Source organism: Culex quinquefasciatus, chromosome 2 (genome assembly GCF_015732765.1).
Source record: "Culex quinquefasciatus strain JHB chromosome 2, VPISU_Cqui_1.0_pri_paternal, whole genome shotgun sequence".
Lineage (NCBI taxonomy): Eukaryota > Metazoa > Arthropoda > Insecta > Diptera > Culicidae > Culex > Culex quinquefasciatus.
Window position 1 is genome coordinate 163,451,029 of NC_051862.1, and position 19,741 is coordinate 163,470,769.

At 36.4% G+C, this 19,741-nt stretch overlaps 1 protein-coding gene across 4 annotated transcripts in view; it reads right to left on the reverse strand.

Moving 5' to 3' along the window:
• Window positions 1–19,741, reverse strand: part of LOC6037080 (cGMP-dependent protein kinase, isozyme 2 forms cD4/T1/T3A/T3B) — a 289,426-nt gene that overhangs the window by 267,904 nt on the left and 1,781 nt on the right. For 2 of the 4 annotated variants that reach the window (XM_038255436.1, XM_038255435.1), the window contains exon 2: window positions 14,969–15,253. The gene's annotated coding sequence lies outside the window, so the exon portion shown is untranslated. Of the gene's footprint in view, window positions 1–14,968; window positions 15,263–19,741 lie in introns of all 4 variants that reach the window. The other 2 variants (XM_038255437.1, XM_038255434.1) reach the window with 1 other exon arrangement.

Here is a 19,741-nt window from a genome sequence, read left to right on the forward strand (position 1 = left end):
AACGGAAAATGGCAGAGTTTTTAAAACTTTTTTAGTGTTTTTTTTTTTCGATGAAAAATATTTTTTTTCGGAAATCTGAGTACGCCATCAAATCGGGCGTCTAATTTTACATAAAAGTCCTTTTGACATCAAATTTCTATCTCATCGCCGTTTCAGGCTACAAATTATTGAAAAACACCTCTTTTTTCGCATGTTTAAAAATGGAAGGGGTCGTACCGCCCCTCCGTCACGAGATATCAAAAAGCGGACCTCGGATTCGTGATCAGGGACAAAAGTTACCACTTAGGACAAAGTTTCACGCAAATCGAAAAGGGAACTTTTCCGGATTTCGTGTGAGTTGGTAGAGAAATACCCAGTGATAAAACGTGAAATCAATTTTTTACCGTGTATCACTTTTTTCAGTGTAGTCCTTATCCATACCTGCAACTTTGCCGAAGACACCAAATCGATCAAAAAAATCCTTCAAAAGAAACAGATTTTTGAAATTTCAAAAATATTTTTTGTGTCAATTGTGTATGGAAAATTATATGGACAAACTAATAATGCAAAATGGCTTCTTTGGGCATACCGAAGGCACCAAAAAAGTTTCAGCCGGATTAAATAAAAAAATGCCAAAAAAGACCAATTTCGTCTTGAATTTCGTAGATTATCGCTCTTTGGTTTCTTCGGCAAAGTTGTAGGTATTGATGAACACTATTCAGAAAAATAGTTGGTACAAGGAAAGATTTGTTTTAATTAACCTTTTAACAAAAAATCCATTTCCCAGAATTAAAATTAAAAATAAATAATTCTGTTTTAGTCTAATCTAATCTAATCAGACCCTAGCGCAGCCAATCTTTTGAAAGGATCCTGGAGAGTGCCTTAGGTTAGATGACGCCTAGCACTCTTCTTGTCATTTATTAACATTTGTAGTGTGCTATTGCATTGAAATGCATTGAAACATCACAAGCGTTAAAGCGGCCAGACCTACTGCGTAAAGCCGAATCGCAAAGATGATTCGTAATTGGGTTGAGATTGAGCGCAGGGGTGTTCGAATAACAACACAATTCTGAATCGACAGGGGAGGAAGAAGCGTGGGGACACATCACCATACGCTCCGAGATGTCGGTTGTATTCGTTGGGAGCACCATAGGGACGTGGCGTTACATCGTGCTGCCATCTGGTTTTTTAAAGTGCAAGAGTGGAAAAGGGCTGAGTCATCGTCTAAAAATAGACGGCGTCCTATCTCGCCCAGCAAAATGGAGTCGATAAAGTAGTCCGTTTCGATGCGAAAAAGTGGAAAACGTGGTCTAAAAATAGCGACGCCATCCCCCTATGCTAAGAAGGTTTGGTACTCCGAGACCCTCTGGGATGGGACATTGTATTTCCACGAATGCCCTGGACACTATTTGCCGTGGTTATAGCGCCACAACTCGCTATCTGTAACAGTATTCCTATTTCCTGTCCATGCTCACCAAGTCGTCATGGCCTAGTGGTTAGCATTTTTGCTTGCCCCACCAACCTTAGGACAGAGTCAGACCATAAAACCTTTGGTGCTATTCTTTAATTTTATATGGTCAATTCGCTGAAGGCGACTTTTAACTTATGTTCATAAAAAAATGTTTCATTTACAAGGTTTATATATTTTAAAATTCTTTTTAAATAAAATTAGATCAAATTTTTAATTTTATGACAAAAAAAGCTTTATATTTGTTTAAATAAGTGGTTTTGTAGTTCAAAGTGTGTTTACAACCTAGGCTTTTGAGACCTTAAAATGTCTAGTGATTTTTACGTTGATTTTCACTTTTACAGATCAATTCTTTCTAAATTATAATAACCTTTTAGATCTGACTTCATGGTGGCGGGGAACAAAAGTTTGATAAAAGTTGAAAAATATTATTTTTTTAGGTTCTTTCAAGTTAAGTTTTTAAATGTTTTTTTGTGTCTATCAATAAATAAACTAGTGTTAGTTCATTACCTTGATTTTAGAAAGAAACAAAGATAAATTTCAAAAAAATAATTAATTTATTTTTTTGTTTAAAATTTAGGGTTGTTTTTAATTTTCATGATTTCTTTTTAAATTTTCATGCACTAATTCTATGATATGGTCTTTTCAAACAAAACTTTATCACTGCAAAGTTTTAGTAACTTTTTTGCTTACCCCTTATTGATTTCAAGTTTTAATCGAGACCTCAAAAACTGGTTATAATTTTTTTAAAATAAATGTCTTTGTGTAGTTTCATACATTGTCAAATCAAATTTTTGGCAAAATTCCCTCTTAGATGAACAGGTGATGTTAAAATCAGAGACTTGGTTTATGCAAAATCTCACTCCTCCTCCATTTTTTAGGATCGTGGGCAGTGACAAAACTAAACAGATTGGTCCAAAGATTCAATTATTTTTGGACATCAGCAGTTTCAGAGCAGATGGCCTGGTATTGGTAGCAGGAGTTAGATGACTGGTCAGTCATTGGGACAATCCGGGTCGCGGAGGCCCCTCGCGGATGTTCCGATGAAAGGACATTTGCCGAACCGTAAAAGTTGGGGCAATATGGGTATCAAACTTTAGGGATTTTGATACTGGACATGAAATTTGACATTTTGGCAGTAGTGGCCATCACCTGGAGTGGCCGGAGGCCCCGGGGATGTTCCGATAAGGGGACATTTGCGGAACCATAAGAGTTGGGGCAATATGGGTATCAAAGTTTAGGGATTTTGATACTGGACATGAAATTTGACGTTTCGGCAGTAGTGACCACAATCCGGAGTGGCCGGAGGCCTCGCGGATGTTCCGATGAGGGGACATTTGCCGAACCGTAAAAGTTGGGGCAATATGGGTATCAAACTTTAGGGATTTTGATACGGGACATGAAATTTGACATTTTGGCAGTAGTGGCCACCACCTGGAGTGGCCGGAGGCCCCGGGGATGTTCCGATAAGGGGACATTTGCGGAATCATAAGAGTTGGGGCAATATGGGTATCAAACTTTAGGGATTTTGATACTGGACATGAAATTTGACGTTTCGGCAGTAGTGACCACAATCCGGAGTGGCCAGGGGCCAAGGGATGTTCCGATGGGGGACATTTGCCGAACCGTAAGAGTGAACAATATGGGTATCAAACTTTAGGGATTTTGATACTGGACATGAAATTTGACATTTTGGCAGTAGTGGCCACCTGGAGTGGCCGGAGGCCAGGGGATGTTCCGATAAGGGGACATTTGCTGGACCGTAAGAGTTGGGGCAATATGGGTATCAAACTTTAGGGATTTTGATACCGGACATGAAATTTGACATTTCGGCAGTAGTGACCACAATCCGGAGTGGCCGGAGGCCCTGGGATGTTGATAAGGGGACATTTGGAACCATAAGAGTTAGGGCAATATGGGTATCAAACTTTAGGGATTTTGATACTGGACATGAAATTTGACATTTTGGCAGTAGTGGCCACCACCTGGAGTGGCCGGAGGCCCCGGGGATGTTCCGATAAGGGGACATTTGCCGAACCGTAAGAGTTGGGGCAATATGGGTATCAAACTTTAGGGATTTTGATACTGGACATGAAATTTTACATTTCGGCAGTAGTGGCCACAATCTGGAGTGGCCGGAGGCCCCGGGGATGTTCCGATAAGGGGACATTTGCTGGACCATAAGAGTTGGGGCAATATGGGTATCAAACTTTATGGTTTTTGATACTGGACATGAAATTAGTCATTTCGGCAGTAGTGACCACAATCCGGAGTGGCCGGAGGCCCCGGAGATGTTCCGATAAGGGGACATTTGCGGAACTATAAGAGTTGGGGCAATATGGGTATCAAACTTTAGGGATTTTGATACTGGACATGAAATTTGACGTTTTGGCAGTAGTGACCACAATCCGGAGTGGCCGGAGGCCCCGCGGATGTTCCGATGGGGGGACATTTGCCGAACCGTAAGAGTTGGGGCAATATGGGTATCAAACTTTAGGGATTTTGATACTGGACATGAAATTTGACATTTTGGCAGTAGTGGCCACCACCTGGAGTGGCCGGAGGCCCCGGGGATGTTCCGATAAGGGGACATTTGCTGGACCGTAAGAGTTGGGGCAATATGGGTATCAAACTTTAGGGATTTTGATACCGGACATGAAATTTGACGTTTCGGCAGTAGTGACCACAATCCGGAGTGGCCGGAGGCCCCGGGGATGTTCCGATAAGGGGACATTTGCGGAACCATAAGAGTTGGGGCAATATGGGTATCAAACTTTAGGGATTTTGATACTGGACATGAAATTTGACATTTTGGCAGTAGTGGCCACCACCTGGAGTGGCCGGAGGCCCCGGGGATGTTCCGATAAGGGGACATTTGCCGGACCGTAAGAGTTGGGGCAATATGGGTATCAAACTTTATGGTTTTTGATACCGGACATGAAATTTGACATTTTGGCAGTAGTGGCCACAATCCGGAGTGGCCGGAGGCCCCGCGGATGTTCCAATGGGGGGACATTTGCCGGACCGTAAGAGTTGGGGCAATATGGGTATCAAACTTTATGGTTTTTGATACTAGGCATGAAATTTGACATTTCGGCAGTAGTGACCACAATCCGGAGTGGCCGGAGGCCCCACGGATGTTCCGATGGGGGGACATTTGCGGGACCGTAAGAGTTGGGGCAATATGGGTATCAAACTTTATGGTTTTTGATACTGGACATGAAATTTGACATTTCGGCAGTAGTGGCCACAATCTGGAGTGGCCGGAGGCCCCGCGGATGTTCCGATGGGGGGACATTTGCTGGACCGTAAGAGTTGGGGCCAGAGCTGAAAATGTCAGGGGTCCTGACGCGAAAATCGGCGACGCATACACGATTTTTTCAGATTCATTCACTGAACCGCAAAACCGTGACATAAACAAACCCAACTCAGTCGTGAGTGCCCTAGCTCACTGAGCAGCTGCAATGCGAGGCAGTAGTCGACCAACGCTCATTCGACGTTGCACGCACACACATAAAGAAACAAGTTTTTACACAAAAAGTTGGTATTTATGCGTGGAAATGTAATTTTGAATATAAGTTATGGTTGTTTTAAGTGTTTTGCACAGTCTAGAACCATTCAATTGCTTAAAAATAGTCTAAATAGTGTTTAGAGAGGATTTTACGAGTCAGTCATACGACACGAATTGAGTGAGTGTAGCTCATTTTTTCACGTCTCTCATTCTCCAGCAGCCGACCGGCACGAGTCAGGCGGCAGTGGTTGAACGGACACAGTAGGCTTACAGTCACATGCTAGCAGTGAACTGACATTTTGGTTTGCTTCATGTGTACGCTGGGTTGGAAACATTTTGCAGGCCTGGATGGGGCAATATGGGTATCAAACTTTATGGTTTTTGATACCGGACATAAAATTTGACATTTTGGCAGTAGTGGCCACAATCCGGAGCACAAGCGTGCCCAGCTCTTTGAGGAAGGTGGGGCAATAATATGGACGTTTTGAAAAAATACGTCATTTGTGGACACCCCCTGACCAAATTTATAACAAATTTCTGAGGATGGTGGGGCAGTTGCCCCATGTTGCCCCACCCTGTGCACGCTAGTGATCCGGAGTGGCCGGAGGCCCCGCGGATGTTCCGATGGGGGGACATTTGCCGGACCGTAAGAGTTGGGGCAATATGGGTATCAAACTTTATGATTTTTGATACTGGACATAAAAAGTTGCATTTGGCCATTATCTGAAATTAAGCAGTTAAAATATATTGCTTATTAGGCAGGAAGTAATAAATAGACTACTGCGATGCACATTTTTTTGTGCCACTGTGAAAATCTGTTTCTGGAAATTTAGAATAACTATCTCGTAATCATTAAGAGCCCTGTAAAGGGCAAGGTAAAGGGTAGATTTTAATGTCTACTGTTCAAATTTCCTTTACTGCCGCCGATTGCTTGCAACAGCCTTGCAAAAACATTCCCGCATCTTGGTAACTTTCGAATGGTGAAGGAAAGTAAATTGATTTAACTTCGATTTCTATTTCAGCTCCACTTGCAATTTCCGTCCCCTTAGTTCGATAGGACGGTTATTATAAGGGGGGAATTTGGACCGGACATTCTAATCGAAAATTTCAACAATCATCTTACAAAGTTCTTTGTCATACTGGTCATGTGTAACATAACCACCTGCACCTTTTTTTTTTTCATTTAACAATTTAACGAAATGGGTAATTTCGTTATCTTTCGCCATTTTACAGTTTATTGGTTGATTCTGAAACTTTCAATAAAGAAATGACATGAGTAAATTAAAACATTAAAAAAAAATCATTCGAAAGAAAAAAATATTTAAAAATTACAAAGCCAAATCCCAAATCAAAATAATAGTTGAATTCACATCATTTTATCGCAAAAAAAATGATCTCAATTTTTTTTTTATTTAGACACTCAATTTTTTATTTAATATTTCATGATCAACGTTAGGGGCCAGTCATAGAACTATTTTGAAAAGTCGTCGCGGGCCGGATGAAATGGCTTCACGGGCCGGATCCGGCCCGCGGGCCGTACGTTGGGCAGGCCTGGTGTAAACCTTCTGATGGCCGACTGCTTAGCGTCCCAGACCACCAATCCAAAGGTGTGAGTTCGAATCCCACCTGATTCATTTTCGTTTTTGTTCATATTCAAAGTTCAATTTCCTGATTCCAAATTTCATAGGTACCGGCCGGGATTTGATCCCTGAACCTTCTGCTTATGAGGCAGAATCCGTAACCATTAAGCCACGGAGCCGGTTAGGAAGGCTCCTCTAAAGATTTGAGGCAAAAAAAATAGTACTGAGCACTATTTAAAATATCTGGCAGTTTCAAATATACTGCAAATATCAAATTTTTGATGATTTTTTCCGAAAACATTCAAATTTATCAATTGCCCGTATAGTAATAATAGGTACAGCCAACCGGCGGTCGCATGATTGTGATACATGGCGGCATGAAAGTATATCAGAATCTGCATGAAAACTGTCCTCATGCATTTTTTGCGATATAGGGGTATGACATTTTTGCCCGTTACCGACAATTATCGACATTACCGACGGCAGATTGATTGTATTGCAGAAAAAAATCTTAATGGAACGAGGATTGAACCATCAACTTCTAGGTTGCTGATCCGACACGCTACCACCGCGCCATGGGCGCTTGATGAATGGTGAAGGACAGAGCGCGAACATAATGTTCTCTCTAGAGTGTTGCTCGGGGACACACCAGCATTCTATGTGTTGGTGAGAACTGCAGATCGCTGACGTGTTTACACGCGGGCAAAAATGATCTATGGGCTTGCTGCAAAATATGTAATAAAATATAACATTTTCTGCAGCAAATCCACTGTTGCAGATTTTGAGATATATTTTTCGTTTGGGTGTAGTATCCATAAACTACGTGGACACTTTTATGGAAATCTCAACCCCCCTCCCCCGTCGTGGACAATTTCCTTACAAAAAAAAATAAAAAAAACAACCACCAATAACCCCTCCCCCCCTCCCCTTAAAGTTTCCACGTGGTTTAATAGGGACGTGGCGTTACATCGTGCTGCCATCTGGTTTTTTTAAGTGCAAGAGTGGAAAAGTGCTGAGTCATCGTCTAAAAATAGACGGCTTCCTATCTCGCCCAGCAAAATAAAGTCGATAAAGTAGTCGGTTTCGATGAGAAAAAGTGGAAAAAGTGTTCTAAATATAGCGACGCCATCCCTCTATATGGTAAATATTTCAGCGATCTGCAGTTACCACCAACACACATAAAGCTGACCCGTCCCCGAGCAACAATCCAAAGAGAAGAATATGTTGGTGCTCTTTCACTATCATTTCAACGAGCGTCCATGGCGCGGTGGTAGCGTGTCGGATTAAATAACCAAAATGTTGGTGGTTCAATCCTCGTTCTGTTAAGGGTTTTTTTTTTGTAAAATACAACCAAAAAGCTGTCGGTAATGTCGATAAATGTCGATAACGGGCAAAAATGTCATACCCCTATATCGCAAAAAATGCATGAGGACAGTTTTCATGTAGATTCTGATATACTTCCATGCCGCTATGCATCAAAATCATGCGACCGCTGTTTGGGTGTAGTTTTTATTAAACTAACTGTTGAAATTTATTATTTAGGGATGCTTAGTTCTCTTGACTGACTAATTCAATAATTATATAATTAAAAGTATCCATCACGTCTTAATCCACATTGATTCAACTTGCAGTAAACATTCATCAAACCTTTGTAAATCACCGTTAATTGGCGGACCTGTCCGGCCTTGCCTGATTTCAAGCTAAACAATAAAATTAGCTCAAAGATGCCGCCACGCCTCCGTTTAATTCGTGGCCATACCTTAAGATATACAAAATTTATCATATGGAAATAAGGTAACAACAACGTATCACGCAAGCTCATTCAATTCACATTACCGATTTTTAATGACTTTGACGTGGATCGACACCGTAAATTTTAGTGCACGTGCGCGTGCATTTTGATGGTGAATTAGATTAATCAATTAAATTAACGGTTATCAAACATTAGGAAGGCATTGAAATCATTTCCACTTTATTCATTTTTTTTTTTTGTACAAATCATTATTGCGGATTGCGGATTTTTTTTTTTTTATTGGAAATGGGTGTTGGATTTTTTCGCTGTTTCTGATTAGATCACTCTCACTCCGGTCTCGATACCAAGAGTACTATGAAATAATCAATAATCAAACCTCAGTTACACCGGAATGTTTCACGGAAAGATTTCCTTTATCAGAGTTTCCAACTCTAAAGAGGTGTAACCGATTAGTTCAGGGGTTTTGTCAAAATAAAAAATCTAAAGTTAAACCATTTTCCCAAAATAAGCTTCTGGTTCATTTTCCACTTATATTTTGACAACGTTTGGAAAAATTACACAACTATCTGATACCAAAATTCAAACATTTTTTTCTATAATTTTTTTTTACTGTGATGGCAAAAAGCGACCCAACAAGCTGCACCGCGAGCGTCATTCATCCGGTGCTGAAAGCGATTACTGGAACCGCTATTTTTACTACCTTTTCTCATATCTTGACGCCACCGGTTGACATTTTTTTATCAGGAGTTCACGGTACAAACCGGCCGGTTTTACGGTGGTGTTGTGATAACTAGACGCCGTTGTGTTCTCTTGTTTCAAATAAGAAATAGTTTGTTTAACATCATATCATTTAGATTTATTTGACAGTTTTTGCACAATTTTTTTTCTTAACACTTTCATATAAATATTTGTTAATTTTTTTTTAATCGGAAGCAATTTTCAAATTTTCATAGTTTTTGCTTTTGAATTTAATTGAAAATTGTTAAATATTCACAGCTAAAAGAGTAGTTATCCAGCTGCGTGTAAAAAGCTTAGGTGTAAAATGCATTATTTTATGAAATTCTGTGTAATTTTAGACCCTAAAATATGTAGCCCATCAGTATGGGAAACCTTCTGGACCGAAATGTCAAGCTCATATATGCGTTTATCCTTTACATTCTTCATCGGTCAGATGGCCGGGTGGGCTAAGGCGCCAGTCCTAACCTGTCCTAACTATTGGTGCTGGGTTTGAATCCCGTCGGTTACAACTTTTTTTTGTGTCTACAGAAATTTTACATGCAGTGTGTAATATTTAGTGTCTTTCTTGACGAAATTTATGTGCATGCGATTTTACCATCGGATTTTTTGCTGTGTAGGAAGACATTGGTGCTGGAAAACAAAAATATGTTTTAAGATAGAGATTCTCTCTATAAAACTACACATTTTTATTTGACCTTGCTTTTAAATTTATTTGCCATTGAAAATTGCAAAAAACAGAGTTTTGAATCATACAAATAAAATTTGATGATTTTTTCAAATTATTTTCTTCATATGGTCAATATTGGTACAAGAAACCACAACGCCACCCGACTGTCAACCCTCCCAGATAGCACAGCACCGGAGACGCGGAGCGATCAAGCAAAATGTGGAACCGGTAAATACGGGCGCGCGCGATGAGGCTTATCAGGCTCAAGAAATAGCACGTGTCAATTTTCTGAAACGGCTCCATTCGAGACTGACTGACTCGACAGCACGCAAAAACAAACAAACTGTTTCAATATCTGGATGGGCAGCAGTAAAAAAATGGAAACAAATTCAAATTCCACTTGGTAAATAAACTCTTCTCGCCGCACATTCAGCGAATAAATAAACTTCCGCCACACGGACAAAGTCTGGGCCGGGGATAGTTATTAATAGAATTAATGGCAACCAGTCAGCGGTGTCGAAGGGGCAGAGTTGCCAGTTCGATGGAATCGATTAATTCCAACAAGATGAAGAAAAGCGTGGACAGTAGAAGCAAAACCAGTTACGCTACTTTGTTGCAGTTTCTAAGCTCAACCCTTGTGTTGCATCTTTGTGGTGCATTGATTGATTGATGACACCTGTCGAGATATTAATTGACTTTGGACATGCTAATCACGTTGGTTGTTTAATGCCATTAAACTGGTTACGGTAGGGAAAGGATGAAGAATATATCAATAGAAGATAATTAGTTTTCGGACTATTGTATATCAAGTACCGACAAAAAAAGTACAAAATTAATTATTTTTTAATTCATCGATTAAAAGTTTACCAACAAAATATTTCCAACATTCCGCAAGCATTATTTGACTTGGACTTGACGTGGAAAACATTTTAAAATTCTGAAAGCACAGTCCAAATTAACGCACATGCAAGGGATTTCTTTGCTAACTTTAAATTTTGATCCTCTTATAAACCCCTAAACATTTAAGCTCTAACACATGTGAATTTGAAGAAAATTCCCCTCTTTTTCTCTAGTTTGAGAAAGAATGTAGGCAGTGTTATACAAGTGTTTCAAAACTGTCATAAAACAAAATATAATCAAGAATCAAAAATATTTAAATATCAATTCGAAGTAAGGGAAATTCTCATATGTTTGGCAGGTTAAGCACTCTCTCCTAACTTCATCCAAATTGCAGATATTCACTATTGAAACAACTTATTTGGTAAAACTCAACATTTTAGTCAAAAACGTGTTTTAAAATGCATTTTACACCTGCCCAGTTGTTTTGCATAAACTTTGATAAATATTTGAAACGGCCTTATTAATATATATATATTAGGGTGTTTCATCCAAACAAAAAAGTTCTCAGAATCAGGCAAACCGAGGTTCCCCTAGAAGAGGATACCCATAGGGACTCTCATGCCAAATATCAGCCCATTTGGTTGAGAATTGGCCTGTCCCCAGCGGTTCAAAGTTTACATGTAAATTACTATGGGATTTTTATGCTTTTCGTTCAATCGTTCCTACAGATCTGGGGACAACATGGATTCACTCGGAATAAAGACAGGCGTGTAGGGGATGGTCCAATGAACAAATTCCAGAAGGAATTAGGGTTGTCCATTCTGTCCCCAAGGTGCGCATTGGATCGTGGTAGCTGCCTGACGTATGGCGTCGCGATGTTCATCAAGCTTTCATAGCATGCTAAGGAAAATTTGATGCTTTTTTAGGGAAAACCGTTGATTCCGGAGACATCGGATTGTTTGCCGATGCGCCAGGTCTAGGGACAACGAATCCATATGCTCTCTTCGGGAAAAGTGTTCTCCAGACCATTCCCCATAGGGCTGACCATACCAGAAGTTGACGCGTGATTTTCCCAGACCTGTAGGAGCGTTTGAACAAAAAGTTCCAATTTCCCATAGTGATTTCCATGTAAACTTTAACCCTGATGCGCGCAGCCAGTTTACAACCAAATGAGCTGATATTTGGCATGAAAGTCCCTATGGGTATGCCCTACAAGGGGAACCATACTAAAACTTGATCCGAGAACTTTTTGAAAAACGTACCCACCTAATATATATATATATATATATATATATATATATATATATATATATATATATATATATATATAATGTACCAATACAAATAACACATTAAAAACATAATATAACTTAAAACAAATTTGCTCGTCAGGCTAATTTTTTCTCAAATAAATTGCCGTTGGGCTACTTCATTTAACTTACAACAAAAACAATCAACAATCAAAACCAAAATCTACTATCCCTCAGTTCTGAAACTGATTCTTAAATTTCAAGTCTAATTTTCAACATTTTGAAATAAAAATGGAAAATAGTGTCGAAAAATTGTAAAATTTCAAAAAATACATGATGAAAAATCCTTAAGTTTTCTGTTTTTCAGGTCTGAAGCCTCAAAAATATTGAAAAAATACCCTGTTTGATTATAATTACAATAATAAATGCTATACAATGAACTCAAAAAAAATACAATAGATTTTTAGCAAAACAATATAAAAGAGGTATCAAAACCTAAAAAAAATCAATATTCTATCAAAAATCACTCTTAAAAACGATACCCTCAAATTCAAACTTGTATTGAACTAAATAAAAATACCTGTTCAAAATTCTATTTTTAGCAAATCAAACATAAGCAAGAACATTTTCAAAAAGATGTTGAAGATTTATTCCTAAAAAAATATTGTTATTGAAAACAGACTCATATAAAAATATCAATTTAAAAATTGCATTTGGTTTTTTGAGAAACTTAATGTGATTCTATTTTTCATCTTCAATATATTCAAGTTCTCTCAATTTTTGGGATGAAATTTAATATTTTTTTATAATGCAATATATTAAGGGGTTACATATATGTAAATCGTCAAAAATGTCCGAAGTTGGTGTGGCACACTTTTAAACTATTTTATAATCTTTTTGCAGGGCATTTAAATGTACACTTTCATCAATCAACAAAATAAATATGAAAACATTTGGATGTACCATTGCGCAGTTGTAAGTGAATTGGAATCAATTAAGCATTAGTATAAAAAATAGTCATTCTTATAAAAATTTCAAAGAAAACATACTGTCAGAACTCGCCAGCGTTAATTAAAATTAGGATAAAGAGAAACATAGCTTTAAGGAATCGATTTATCGATATTGAATCAAATCCTGCATCTGCACACTTTGTAACAAATTAAAAGGCTAAGCCCTAAGTTACATTATTTGAATTGAATAAATAAATAAGTAAGCAGTTTCTAAAGGGGGGCCACGATATCTCAACACTGCTTAGACCAGATCAGCTCAAAATGTTGGTGAAGACTCGTTAAACCGGTCCTGTGGGCATGATGATGGTCGATATTCAAAAACTTAATTTTTAAAAAAGATAAAAATATGTTTATGTTGTTCATATAAGAAAAAAACGTCAGTTTTTGATTTTTGTATTTAAAAAAAAATCTAAATTTCGAATTTGGGCTTCGTCATGCTCACGGGATATTCCATTCCTCCATCTCGAGATATCGTGACACCCGTAAATCAAGTCCTTGTTTAGAGTAAAACCTTTACAAAATTTGACAGTTCGCTTTGCGCATGGCAAAATTTTGATCTTGAATCGTCTCTTACTCTGTTTAATCATGTAATATCTTTGTGAAACTTTCAGGAGTGATTAAAAGTCATATTTTTAGTAAATTTTGTGAATTTTCTGTAATATGAAACTTGTAGGGTAGAGTAGTCATCAATGAGACACGGGGAACAATGATAAAATGGCTCTCACAAGTCGTAGTTTCAACCAATCAGGCTCATATTTGAGGGAAAGGTGTGTCTACTGGATACACGTCTGCCATATAAGTGGCTTTGGTTATGGACGCTCCCTTGAAAAGTAAATCATAAATGTTTGATTCTGGGGTGTAAAAGTAAATTATGGACAAAAAAAACCTTTTCGCTCGTAGGCTGCCGTTTACACAAAAATAATATTTCTTCAAATTTCTTTCGACGTTCCATAGGGATTAAGTTGGGCTACAATGTCCTTTCATTAGATTTGGCCAAAATTTAGAATATAGCCAGAATCCAGGGCTGTCTCATTGTTCCCCACTCATTTCAGCCCATGGGTAACAATGAGACACTTTGTTTTTTCTTCAATAAACTTTTCAAAATCGATGGAAATCTTTCAAAACATGAATTAAAAGTGATTTTTGGCATATTTATAGAGTTTAAACTTCATTTAACCAAAAATACAAAGTTATTTGGTATTAATATATGGATTTTACAAAATTTAAATACTTTTTAGTATAACTTTTGTTATTAAAAGTTTCATGTTGGCAAAATTGCTCTAAAATGTTCAAGGCAAGTCACCTGCAATTGAACAATACAAAAACATGATGTATTGCTAGAAAAATTTTGATTTTCGTAGAGTGTCTCATTGTTCCCCAGCTGTCTCATTGTTCCTGCCAAGTGCGTCTACAATGAGACAGTTGAATAACTCTGGCTGTAGATGTCGGATCGATCTCATATTTTGGTCAATATTAGAGCACATTAAAAGAAAGATAATGCAACTAAAAGCTCATTAAAACATGCTGATGAAAAAATTAGAATAATCGTTGAAGGTTGAAAACCAAAAGTGTCTCATTGATGACTACCCTACCCTACAAAATATGTATGTAACCCCTTAAAGGAATATGTTGAACAAACGATAAAAGAATGTTCTTTGTTCTTTTGCTCTTATTTTGCATAGTTCGAAAAAAATATGTTGGTAGGTTTGCTCTAATGGTTATGGTAATTTTGCTGGTAGAAGTCGTTGATTCACCGAAGTATTTCTGAAAAGTTCGATTTTTCTAAACATAAGAATCGGAAACAACCTTAATTCTCAAGCAAGCAAGACTGTTATGAGTACACAAAAGTTCTAAAACCCCTTTTTTGCTGAAAAAAAAAAACAGATCTTCCTTAAATTTTCCGACCAGGGCTACTGTACAATATTTGTAAACAATGTAATTATGTAATCAAATAGAAATTATAGACAAAAATCATCAAAATATCATTTACTCTTTGATGATCTTTTCGCAATTCGCAATTCGCTTTGATGATCTTTTGAGAGTTTATGGGAGATTGTCCTCCATGGTGAAATATGTGTGTCTCAGTTTCCGTAGTGACAAAAGTACAGTGAAAAAATTATAATATCATCCCTGAATGACACAATCCAAATATCCAATATCAATTTGACTCACCTTTGAAATGTTCGATGCTTGTTATTCGTTGCAAATGTTAATCCAGAAATGCAAAGTACTGACTGTTTTTCCCTTATTTCTGTTTTATTCAAAATTGATATTGCTCCACAAACTGACTTTACGCGGTCAAATTTTTACTTGCATTAAAAGCACTTTTCAATTCTTATTGAAGTATATCCACACTATGTTTCACCAATACGCTTGACAACAGATATAAATTTGTCACTTCTGCTGACCACCACGATGTCACGAGAAAACCTTTCACGTTTAGTTCTGCTTCACAATCTGCAACAGCTTCAGTTAGTTAAAAAGCGTGAAAATGGTTTGAGCGAAAAATAGTAAACAACTCACTAAACGGACGACGAGATGACCCAACCGAATGTGTGTCTGTGTGTTTGTCCATCGCTATCGAGCCACTTTATTTACAGTCCACCAGCGTCCAAACAATAAAGTTTTGAGCGAGAGAAAACACGCAAAATGTACAATTTAATGCATCGCACACACCATCGCCACCGCGTGTTGACACATGACCGTTTTGTCAGCGCGACTAAATTGCCAATGAGCAATTCTCTACGAAATCGGTCTTTTTTCTTCAATTTTAATTTTTGTATTTTTTAATTCGGCTGAAACTTTTTTGGTGCCTTCGGTATGCCCAAAGAAGCCATTTTGCATCATTAGTTTGTCCATATAATTTTCCATACAAATTCGGCAGCTGTCCATACAAAAATGATGTATGAAAATTCAAAAATCTGTATCTTTTGAAGGAATTTTTTGATCGATTTGGTGTCTTCGGCAAAGTTGTAGGTATGGATACGGACTACACTGGAAAAATAATACACGGTAAAAAAATTTGGTGATTTTTTATTTAACTTTATCACTAAAACTTGATTTACAAAAAACACTATTTTTAATTTTTTTATTTTTGATATGTTTTAGAAGACATAAAATGCCAACTTTTCAGAAATTTCCAGGTTGTGCAAAAATCACTGACCGAGTTATGAATTTTTTAATCAATACTGATTTTTCAAAAATCGAAATTTTGGTCGTAAAATTTTTCAACTTCATTTTCGATGTAAAATCAAATTTGCAATCAAAAAGTACTTTACTAAAATTTTGATAAAGTGCACCGTTTTCAAGTTATAGCCATATTTAAGTGACTTTTTGAAAATAGTCGCAGTTTTCATTTTTAAATTAGTGCACATGTTTGCCCAGTTTTGAAAAAATATTTTGAAAAGCTGAGAAAATTCTCTATATTTTGCTTATTCGGACTATGTTGATACGACCTTTAGTTGCTGAGATATTGCAATGCAAAGGTTTAAAAACAGGAAAATTGATGTTTTCTAAGTTTCACCCAAACAACCCACCATTTTCTATCGTCAATATCTCAGCAACTAATGGTCCGATTTTCAATGTTAATATATGAAACAATTGTGAAATTTTCCGATCTTTTCGAAAAAATATTTTTGGAATTTTCAAATCAAGACAAACATTTTAAAAGGGCGTAATATTGAATGTTTGGCCTTTGTGAAATGTTAGTCTTGATTTGAAAATTCCAAAATATTTTTTCGAAGAGATCGGAAAATTTCACAAATGTTTCATATATTAACATTGAAAATCGGACCATTAGTTGCTGAGATATTGACGATAGAAAATGGTGGGTTGTTTGGGTGAAACTTAGAAAACATCAATTTTCCTGTTTTTAAACCTTTGCATTGCAATATCTCAGCAACTAAAGGTCGTATCAACAAAGTCCAAATAAGCAAAATATAGAGAATTTTCTCAGCTTTTCAAAAATATTTTTTTCAAAACTGGGCAAACATGTGCACTAATTTAAAAAAATGAAAAACTGCGACTATTTTCAAAAAAGTCACTTAAATATGGCTATAACTTGAAAACGGTGCACTTTATCAAAAATTCACTAAAGTACTTTTTGATTGCAAATTTAATTTTACATCGAAAATAAAGTTGAAAAATTTTTACGACCAAAATTTCGATTTTTTGAAAAAATCAGTATTGATTAAAAATTCATAACTCGGTCAGTGATTTTTGCACAACCTGAAATTTCTGAAAAGTTGGCATTTTATGCCTTCTAAAACATATCAAAAAATAAAAATAGTGTTTTTGTAAATCAAGTTTTAGTGATAAAAGTTAAATAAAAAAATCACCAAATTTTACCGTGTATTATTTTTTCCAGTGTAGTCCGTATCCATACCTACAACTTTGCCGAAGACACCAAATCGATCAAAAATCCTTCAAAAGATACAGATTTTTGAATTTTCATACATCATTTTTGTATGGACAGCTGCCGAATTTGTATGGAAAATTATATGGACAAACTAATGATGCAAAATGGCTTCTTTGGGCATACCGAAGGCACCAAAAAAGTTTCAGTCGGATTAAAAAATACAAAAAAAATCGAATGACCGAAATCCTAGAGAACTGCTCCAATACAAGTACGAGCGAAAACGAGACACAGTGCAACCGCGATAGTTTGACAACTTTCAGTGACGGGTAAAAAGTGTCAAACCAACACCGTTCCACTGTGGATCGAAAAAGTACACGCTATCACGCGACCACCGCGCGAACGATAATGACGCTTGCCATAATGCCATAATGGCGGCACCACTTCTAACCTATTAGAGGGAATTATGTGTGTTAGGATTTCGTAACTCGCGCCCCTCGCTTGGAGTGTGTCTACCAAAGTTCAATTTGAAGTATCTCGACAATGACAACAACAACGGACCGCTATAAATAAACTAGTACAACAGGCTGCTGCTTATCTTTCGGAACTATAATGACACTGATTTCGTTTTATTGCAGCAAAGCTGACAGTTTTATTCCGCGTGGGGCAGACGTACATGTTGTGATGATGTTAAGAGTATTTTTTAAAAAGGGCCTATCTACTCCAATGCCAAAAGCACATAGATGGGAATATAAAAGTACTTAAAATATGTGAGCCGATGTAGCCATGATAAGTGTGACCTAGGAGGCATTCATGTGCAATACCATCGGAGGTTAGTTGGTATCTGATGCAATACATCAGCTGGGAGGCGGGCTGTCAATAAGGTTCTGAATTGTTATGAGCTTTGCTGCAGTTATGAATTTCAATTGAATGTTAAATCAAGCCAATGCCAACGATTTTTTTGAATGCTTAAATGATGTTAAATCTATGAAATTGTTTTAAAATTGAACGCTTATTTTGGGAACTCTTCATAACAAATGTCCAAAAATCAGATTCAAAAAACAGAATAGAAAAAAGAGCAATTCTCTAAGTTTTCTTTGTATTTTTTAATCGGGCTGAAACTTTTTTGATGCCTTCAGTATGCCCAAAGAAGCCATTTTGCATCATTATTTGTCCATATAATTTTCCAAACAAAGTTGGTAGCTGGAATTTCAGGATTTTTTTGATCGATTTGGTGTCTTCGGCAAAGTTTAAAAGAATTATATTCATTAGGGAAGTCAGACATTACTGTTAACATGTTATAAATTTAATAAACATTATTATTATTATATTATTATTATATCGATAAGATCGATAAGTATCGATAAGGACTAAAAAAATGATACACAGTAAAACAAAATTTGTTAATTTTAATTTAAACTTTTTCTCACTAAAACTTGATTTGCAAAATCACTTTTTTATCTTTTTTTTAAAAAATGTTTTAGAGGACATCAAGTGCCAACTTTCCAGAAATTACCAGGTTGTGCAAAAAATCTTTGAACGAGTTATGAATTTTTGAATTAATACAGATATTTTCAAAAAATCGAAATATTGATCGCAAATTTTTTTTATTTCATTTTTGGATGTAAAATCAAATTTGAAATCAAAAAGTACTCCAGTGAAATTTTGATAAAGTGCACCGTTTTCAAGTTATAGCCATTTTTAGGTACCTTGTTTTAAAATAGTCGCAGCTTTTCAATTTTTAAAATGAGTGCACTTGTTTGCCACTTTCAAAATATGTTTTTGAAAGGCTGAGGAACGACCATTAGTTGCTGAGATATTGCCATGCAAAGATTTAAAAACAGGAAAATTGATTTTTTCTAAGTCTCACCCAAACGACTCACAATTTTCTAATGTCGATATCTCAGCAACCAATAATACGATTTACAATGTCAAAATATGAATCATTCGTGAAATATTGAATGTTTGTCCCTTATGAAATGTTAGTCTGGATTTGAAAATTTTGAAAACATTGTTTTCGAAATGATCGGAAAATTTGACGAATGTTTCATATTTTACCTTTTTGTACCGTGTATCATTTTTTTCAGTGTAGTCCTTATCAATACCTACAACCTTGCCGAAGACACCAAATCGATCAAAAATGCCTTCAAAAGATTTTTGAATGGACCAACTAATGATGCAGAATGGCTATACCGAAAGCGACATAAAAGTTTCTGCCGGATTAAAAAAATACAAAAATTAAAATAAAAAAAGGTCGATTTCGTAGAGAACTGCTCAAAAATCAAGATATGTCAAATATTTAACGAACAATATTTAATAAAAATAAATTCCGATGGATTAATAATTTTAAAAAATACATAAAAAAATAAATTTACATGCAAGAAATTCTACATTTCAATGAAAAATAATTTGCAATAATTAGATTGAAAAAAATTAAGTTCTTACGAGAAAAATAATTTGGAAAAAATATAGCAAAATTCACTAAAATATAAAATATTTTCTAAACATTATCAACACAGCGGAAGCATTTAAAAAAAAATCAACTTATTTCATTCAAAATACGTTGAAATTTTATTCTGATTTTGAAGAAG